The following is a 9,111-nucleotide window of genomic DNA, read 5'->3' as shown; positions in this document are numbered from 1 at the left end:
TATCCATCACAAGATTCATTCTTAAGGCATACTATAACAGATAAGCATAATTATATAAACCTTAGCATAACTAAACAGGGTATTCTATCTTAAGGAATTTCTATTCTAATCAAACACTGCTGTCCCACAGCCTTCACCAACCGATCTTCCATGCGATTCCATCACCACCTCCTTCCGAACCTCCTCAATCCTAATAGAAAACACAGATAATATACAATGCAAGTAAAACACAAGTATTGGCATGTAAGGCAATTAATTCAAACAGCAGATAGGCATGTTATACAATTAGGCAAACTATTACAAGTAGTCAAACCATACAAACAGATAGAAAATGCATATGATGAATATCTGTCCTACTGGCTGTGATATCACATTATCAGTTCAACTGCCAACCCGACACATCTCCATAGAGATGTCGCCCTTCGGAATCATCAATGGAACCCCCGAGATATAGTGCTCGGATCACTGTCCAGGATTTTGCGCCTGCACACTCTATTGATCCGAAGGGATGCGAGCGGGATACTCTTGCCACTGACCTCGCATCTCAGCGCAAGCGGGACGAACCACCGCCCTTACGCTGCCGCCGCTAGCTCGACAGGCGGGATCCAACCACATGTCCCTGCCGAGCGCATAGTGTCTCATAATCTCAATATAAAATAGTAGTTCAGTGGTTTTTCAAAAAACATTTTCAATATAACAGTGATTCCTCATCACCCTTTCGAGTCTTCGACTCATCTCAACTACTGTCAATTCACATTTCCATTTTGAACTCAACAATTCCTCAATTCTCATCTCATACATCAATCATTCGTCACATAACATCAAACCATCTCCAGTACACCCGAAACCTAGGCCTCCATCTTCTAAGTTTTTCAAATAATATCATTTAAAGCCATTAAATTCTTTCCCATGTGTTAAGTATCCAAAACTAGGCCCAAGAGACCAAAAATGGTGTTAGAGAAGCTTACAACCTTGTTGGGAAGGTAGAATAGTTGAAAACAAAGAAAAATTTGAGAAACAGGGCGTGTGCATATGCACCGGGGTGTGCGATGCCCAGGAAGATTTTGAAAGTGTGCGCACGCACAGGGGTGTGCGTGTGCACAGGTACTAAAATTTGTAAAGTCTGTTCACTCGCACAGGGTGTGCTAGCGTCCCCAACAGACGACCCTTCCCAACTTGTGCGTGCGCACAGGGCTGTGCGTACGCACAGGTCGCAATTCTTCATTGATGTGCGCGCGCACAAGTTGTGCTAACGCTGCAAGCAGAGAGCCCTTTCCTGCCTGTGCGTACGCACAGGTCTGTGCGTCCGCACAGAATAAGATTTTCGTAGGGTTGTGCGTGCGCACAAGGCTGTGCGTGCGCACATATCAGAAATCCTGAAATTCTGCAACTTTGCAGAATTTCAGATTTTCAACACCATCTTTGAATGATCATAACTTCCTCTACAAAATTCTAAATTTCACAAACTTTATATCGATTAAAGGGATTTGCAAAGATCTTTAATTCTAGATAAGTTTCATCAGATTTTGAAAACCGAGGCAAAAGTTATGATCAGACAAAGTTCACCAAAAATTCACTTTTACCAAATGTTCCCAAATTACCAAATTTTCCAACTTTCATATCTCAAACCAACCAAAACAATACCAAACCATCCCAAACTCTAATTTTTACTAAATATCACCCTTTATATCACATTACACCAAACTTACCATATTTCCATTCACATCTCATCATCTTCAACATCAACATCAATATATCACATTTTTACAACCACACTACCAAATCATCAATTTCAACATCACCTATATCATCACCATGCCTTTTCAATTTACACAATCAATCATCATTATCATATTATCATCATTCATCATAATCAAACTCAACAATCATTAATTCATCATAAATCACCACATACCATCATTTAACAACTCAACATCCATTTAAATTCAAACCTATCCTATGGGTCACTTGCCTAAGTGTCCATGAATATTATATACTACATAGAGGAAACCAAAACTTTGCCGATTTCCTATATGAACCAAAAATTCTAATTTAGCACAATCAAGCTCCCAACCACAATCCAAGCTTTCAATTCCACTCCAATAAGCACAAATAAGTTCCAATAGCTTCCCAAGTCACAATAATCAAACTATATATGCATAAACCATCACAAATCAACCTAGGGTTTCATTTAAACATAAAATCACAAGGGTTTAATGTCTTTTACCTTTTTCAACAGATTTGATAGCAAAAATCAAATGCTAAGCAAGGATTAGAGCAAACCTAAACATCCAAAATCATAAAAACTCATTTAACCCAAAGCCCTAAAAACTCGAAATTTTGGAGAGAAGAACTGAGAGTATTTCGAGCTTTCCATACCAGTTTCTTATATGAGTTTTGTAGAGCTCTTCACAAGGAACACGTAACCGCTGACGGCACGCAAATTGGAGTACCGTAGCTCGAGATATCGCGAAAAGAAGAGATATATGAATAGCTTCTTCCTCTTCTCCCCTTCCAATTTCTGATGTATGTGTGTTTAATGGTGTTGTGGCTGGTTTGGTTAACTAAATGAACCTTTTATATGTTGAGCTTGGGCCCAACATGAACCCGGTCCAACCCGTTAGCATTTTTAGCCCGTTTGGCCTAACTTCGGGCCAAACCTTTAAAATTAACGCCCAGTTTTCAACTTCTAATATTTTTCTAAAGTTTTTGACTGTTTCCACTTTTTCTCGCATAGCATCGGGCAAACTTGAACCGGTTCAACTGCCGATTCACAGTTTTTCACAGTTTTTTGCAGAAAATACATTTTCTGACTCGGAAAGACCTACTGAGTCCAAAAATCACATTTAAATCCTCAAATTCTCGCTATAACTTTTCAGAATCTAATTTGGACAATATAATCACTTAATTAACTGGTTGATTAAGTGTGGCTTTTACACACATTGCTAGCAGACTTGATCGAGTGGTATGTGATGAATGAGAAATTGTCGTTGGTAAAGAATTTCTTAAAGAAATCTCGGTGTAAGCATAGTTCTAAACCAACAAAAAATTTCTCACATCAAACATTTGGTTGTCACAAGTACAAACCCCTATAAAAATAACCGAAGTATTCAAACCTCGGGTCGTTCTCCCTAGGAATTGCAATGAAGTGTTCAATTATTAGCTATGAAGTAACTTTTGGGGTTTTTGAGATAATAAATAAGAAATATAAATTGCAAAAGAAATAAGCTAACAATTAAGGAAGCTCTTAGCAAGGTATGAGAATTAGAAGTCCTATCCTCATTATCCTCCTCAATTGTGATGAGAATTGTCCATTACTCCCACTTAGTTAACCTCTAACTATGAAGGAAAGTCAAGTGGATGAATTAACTTGATTCCACAAGTCCTAGCCTAATCATAATGAAAGACTAGCTTTAGTGGCATTCAAGTTAATTAGAAACTTCTAATTATCAATCAACAAAGGAGTTTGATAACTCAAGAGTCACCAATTACTCTACCTAGGCCAAGAGGAACAAAATCTAACTCATAACTAAAAGCGGCATTTCAACAAACACATAGAAGGCAATAAAGGTAAACAACATGAATTGCAAGAATTAAAGAGAGATCTAACTACAATGGCAAGAGATTAATAATAGAAAACCAAATCAACATGAAAAGACATGGAAATCATAAATTGCATTGAAAGAGAAATAGAGATCTACATAAGAATTCATAAAGCAAAATAAAAATTGAAGCAAGAGAAGAAGTAGATCTAGATCTAAGGAATTAACCTAAACCTAATCCTAATTCTAGAGAGAAGAGAGAGCTTCTCTCTCTAGAAACTAACTTTTCCTCCAAAACTAAACTAAACTAAAATAATGTGATGTAATGTCTAATGTGTGTTGATTCCCCTTCAATCCTTGGGTTGAATAGCATCAGAGATGAGCTGGATTTGGGATTAGGAAGCCCATAAATCGCCCCCAGCGGATTCACTTTAAGTGGGTCACGTGCAAGCTCCGACGCGTGCGCGTGGGTCACACATGCGCGTCGCTTGACGAATTGCTATCCACGCGTACGCGTCATGTACGCGTATGCGTCGCCATGCGACCTCATCATTTCACGCGTGCGCGTCTGCTGCACGTGCGCGTCGATATTAGCATCCCAAATTCTTGTTTCTTCATGAGTTCTCCACTTGCATGCTTTTCCTCTCCACCCCTTTGATCCATTCCTAGCCTTTCCAATCTGAATTCACTAACAAACATATCAAGGTATCTAGTGGAATCAAAGGTGAATCAAAATTAGCAATTAAGGGCCTAAAAGACATGTTTTCACACTTAAGCACAAATTAGGAGACAATCATGAAACATGCTATTTCATTAAATAAATGTGGGTAAAAGGTCATAAAATCCCCTAAATTAAACACAAGATAAACCTTAAAAATGGAGTTTATCAACCTCCCCACACTTAAACCATAGCATGTCCTCATGCTAAATCAAGAAGGAAACAAAGGGTATCAACATTTATTCAATGTAACAACTACTGAATGCAACCTATCCATATGCAACTATCTAAATGAATGCAACTACTTAGTCAAAATAAATCAATTCCCAAGAGAACTTATATAGGCACAAGAGCTAAGGCAATAGCAAATCTAATCCACAATTGAATTGAGTTATTAAATATTTTTATAAACTTGCAAGAAGAGATGATCATAGGTGAAAACATGTAATTGAGCAATCGAACCCTCACCGGATGTGTATCCGCTCTAGTCACTCAAGTGTTTAGGGTTGATTCTCTCAATTCTCCCCTAATCATGCTTTCCAAGATTTGTTCTTCTTCTAACAATCAACAAATATTTCGTGCATGCATACAATTATCATAAGGTCTTTTCATAGGTTGTAATGGGGCTAGGGTCAAAGTAGGATGCATATTTGGTCAAGTGGACTTGAAATTTGAATCCTTGATAAGCTTAGACTTCCTACCTAACCTATGACATCCTATACAATTTCAAAGCTAACCTAACTACCCATTCTTCACTTTTCACAGACTCATGCATTCTTTTCTTGATCACAACTCATATGCATTGATTGTTATTGCTTCACTTTGGGGCATTTTGTCCCCTTTTTATTTCTTTCTTTTTTTCTTTCTCTTTTCTTTCTATTTTTTTCTTTTCTTTTGTTTTTCATATATATATATATATATATATATATATATATATATATATTTTCTTTTTCTTTATCATTCATTTTTTTCTTTTTTTTTTTCAAACTAAAATATATACAAGAGCATCAATGCATATGGTTTTACATTTAATTAACACATGAGTATGTACCTAATTCCCAAATATAGAAATACAAAACAAAAACACCCTTTTCTCTCAACTAATGTCCCATGTTTTCCCACACTTGAATGACACACACATACTAGCGTAAGCTAATCAAAGATCCAAATTAAGGACATTTATTATTTTTCGCTTTAAGGCTTGTAATGTGCTAAAATTATGAACAAGTGGGTTAATCATAGGCTCAAATTGGCTAACAATGGAAGATAAAAGGTAGGCTATTTGGGTGAGTGAGCTAATGAAATGATGTCCTCAATCTTGTAAATGCATGTATACATGGAATAATGGACATATAGAATCAAACAAATCAAAGATTACAATCATAGAAAGAGAACAATGCACACAAGAAGGAAAATAAGTGGTTATAAGATGTAACCACGCAATTAAGGCTCAAATCTCACAAGGTTATGTGTTCTTAGCTCAAAACATGTTCCAATATATATATAATTCAAGCAAGTTCAATGAAAAGTTTTCACTCAAATCAATTGGAATGTCAATGCCCTATAGATAATTTTCTTGAAAAATTTTATTATTTTGACTAAACTTATTATGTATACATATGCAAAATTTAGAAAATAAAACTAAAAATTCTAAAAGACCTAAAAATGAAATGCAAAAGTGTTGGGAATAGAAACTTGTCACCCAAAAACGCCGACTGGTCGGACGACCTCTCCACACTTAAAAGTTTGCACCGTCCTCGATGCACTCAAAGATGAGCAAGGGGGTACGGCGACTCTTCGAATTGCCACTTCCAGCTGGTGGATCAACCGGTTGCTGCGTGTTCTTTCTTCCGCTTCCATTTTTGCTTGTGGTGCAAGAGTCATGAAAAACAAAATATAACACCATAAGATAAGAGAATACAAAAGCAAGGAAGTGTAAATTGTTGGAATGAGGTAAATCACTAGAATGGGGCGAGTGAATTAATGTGATATTAATGGAAAATAAGTGTGTGGGTCTTAAATTGCGCGGTTTAGAACACACGCACACTAGCATAAAAAGCCTTGCCACAATTTACACAAAGAAGCATACACTTCACTCATTCTAGTGTGCTTGAAATACTCTAAACTTGTAGGCTAAAACAACCAAGCAGGCAATAAAGAAGCATGAAAGCATTCAAGCCAAATATATAACATATGGATGCATATGATCAAGAAGCACAATGCATTAAGGTAAATGCACAACATCAAATATCAAGAAATTGCCTAATCAAAGAAAAGAATTCAAATCACATGGTGGCCAAATCATGTAATTCAAAAAAAGACTTAGAGTGCTTGAGGGCAATTCTCATTCACTTGGTATTTACAAAATTAAGCATGAAGAACTCAAAATCAAGTAGCAAAATATAACCTTAATCAAGGAGTCCAACAAAGATGATAAACAACAATGATATTAAAATAACATCTTATCAATGATTAGCAGCAATGAACAGTAAACAAGATTAATAATCTAACACTTAGTATAAAAAAGAGAAAATAAAATGAAAATTTAACTAATTAAACAACTAGTTAACTAACTAACTAAAAGAAGTGGTTACAAATGGTGTTTGGAAGTGTTAGATGAGGGATAGGAGAAGGGAAGAAGAAAGAAGAAGGAAAGGAATGAGAAGAGGATGAAAAAATAAGTTTAGTGAAGGAAGGGCATCCACGCGTACGCGTCTGTCATGCGTGCACGTGGATTGAGGTGAAATGGACGCGACGCGTACGCGTGGGTTACACGTACGAGTGCATAGCAAACCAGAGAGACGACGCGTACATGTGAGGTACGCACACGCGTGGGTTGACTTTGTGCCTCAGGCACAATGTTCGCGCGATGCAGGCACAACTCTCGGGAAAATGGCTTGGAGGTGAAATTTTTGCATCCACGCGTACGCGTGGGTGACGCATGCGCGTGGGTTGATGCTCTGTTTTTCAAAATTTTTCATGTTTTTGCACCAAGCCAAGCATTCCAAACCTCCAAACAGCTACCAAAACACCTTAAAACCTTATTCAACATACTAAACTACCAAATAAACTCAACAAACTAATCAAACATGAAATTTAAACTAATTCTACTAATATGTACAAAAGAGAAAATGAAAAGATTTTACCATGGTGGGGTGTCTCCCACCTAGCACTTTTGTTTATTGTCCTTAAGTTGGACTTATAGGGAGCTCCTCATCAAGGTGGCTTGTGCTTGAAGCTATCCTTGAACATCCACCAATGCTTGAATCTCCAATAAGCTCCATTCTTCAAAATTAATGCCTTCAAGCTTTGATGGAATTCTTCACAAATCATGGGCTCCCAAATTTGATTCTCCTTGTGCGATCCAGGATCCCATACTTTATTTTGACACCCGTCTTGAAGTTGATCATTATTAGTCCATCCGGGTGGCAAGCAAGATGAATTCTCAATGAAGTGCACAACAATCCTCCTAGACCCATCTAGTTGAGCACTATTCCAACCTTTATATTTCATTTTTGATGTATCAACCATAATGAGCCTTGATTTACAACGCCAACCACGAAACATCTTTCTCTTACGCTTCATCCCGCAAAGCATCCTAAGTTGACCATCCGTTTCAAGCAAGCCATACTCAAGTGGGACAATAAAGCTAATAAAGATGAATTTTACCCACTCAAGTGAAGGAGCAGATGACAACCTAGGTAAAGAGGCTTCCAAGGATCTTGACAAAGCGTATCCAATTCCCGTCCTTCTTCTTCTAAGGACTTCCACCTCTTCACAAGATTCCTCAAATGTAATCCTTTGTTCAACAATTTTATCTAAGCATTTTCTCTTACTCAAATCATAATTGGGAGGATGAGATAAGTTTACCTCCACAACACTTTCAATCTCACCGGGAGAAGGTTCTTCATGCTCAAAGGATTCTTCATCACTAAGACTTGATGCTTGATCTTCATCACCAAGGGAACTCAATTCTTGCTCTATCCCGTCCAATTATTCATATGGAATATGCCTTGGAGGTTGTGCACATTCCCCCTTAGCATCTAATTCAATCATCTTGGAGGGATTTTCTTCAACTCTAGGTTCCCATGAGGTTCCGCATCTCCTAAGTCTTCAACCACTTCTTCCTTTTCTTCAACAATTATAGCTTCCTCCAATTGTTCCAACACAAAGCAACTTCCCTCATTCCCACCGGAGTTTTCAATCTCTCCTTCATGCTATGCTCTTCCTTGGATTCTTCACATGTAGCCATGGGAGTACTTTGGGTTCCCAAGCATTGGGATGCTAACCGATTTACCACCTCGTCCAAGGCGGCCGTGAATTGTTGTGCATCCCTTTTCATCTCATCTTGCCTTTGAAGAAGAACACCAAGGATGTCATCTATTGGAGGTTGGGGTGGATGAGAGAGCTCATTATCTTAGAGGAAGGGTTCATAATAGGAAGGTGGTTCATCATAGTAAGGATGTGGTGGTTACATGTTCTCCATTTATTTTTCTTGTTGCTCAACACACTCCAATCTATTATTCTCAAGTTGAGATTCTACAATCTCCTTCAAACTACCCTCTTCGATTGCTCTCTCGCAATCATCCATGGACATGTGGTATGAGTCCCATGCATCTAACTTTTGACGGACGGTTGCTTGAAGCCGATCCATGGTTTCCTTGAGAGATAGACATTGATATTCTTCCATGGAGGGTTGTGGTAGGAGATAGAATTCATCTTGAGGTTGAAAATTTGTTTACATTGGAGGTGGCTCATCTTGGTCATGGTATAGAAGAGGCGATTCTTGGAAGTATTGAGGTTGGAATGGTGGTGGTTCTATATGTGGCTCATATGGCTCGAAAGGTGGTT

The sequence above is a fragment of the Arachis ipaensis genome, chromosome B2, assembly GCF_059453495.1.
Source record: "Arachis ipaensis isolate K30076 ecotype BB chromosome B2, ASM5945349v1, whole genome shotgun sequence".
Lineage (NCBI taxonomy): Eukaryota > Viridiplantae > Streptophyta > Magnoliopsida > Fabales > Fabaceae > Arachis > Arachis ipaensis.
This window is presented reverse-complemented; position numbering follows the sequence as displayed.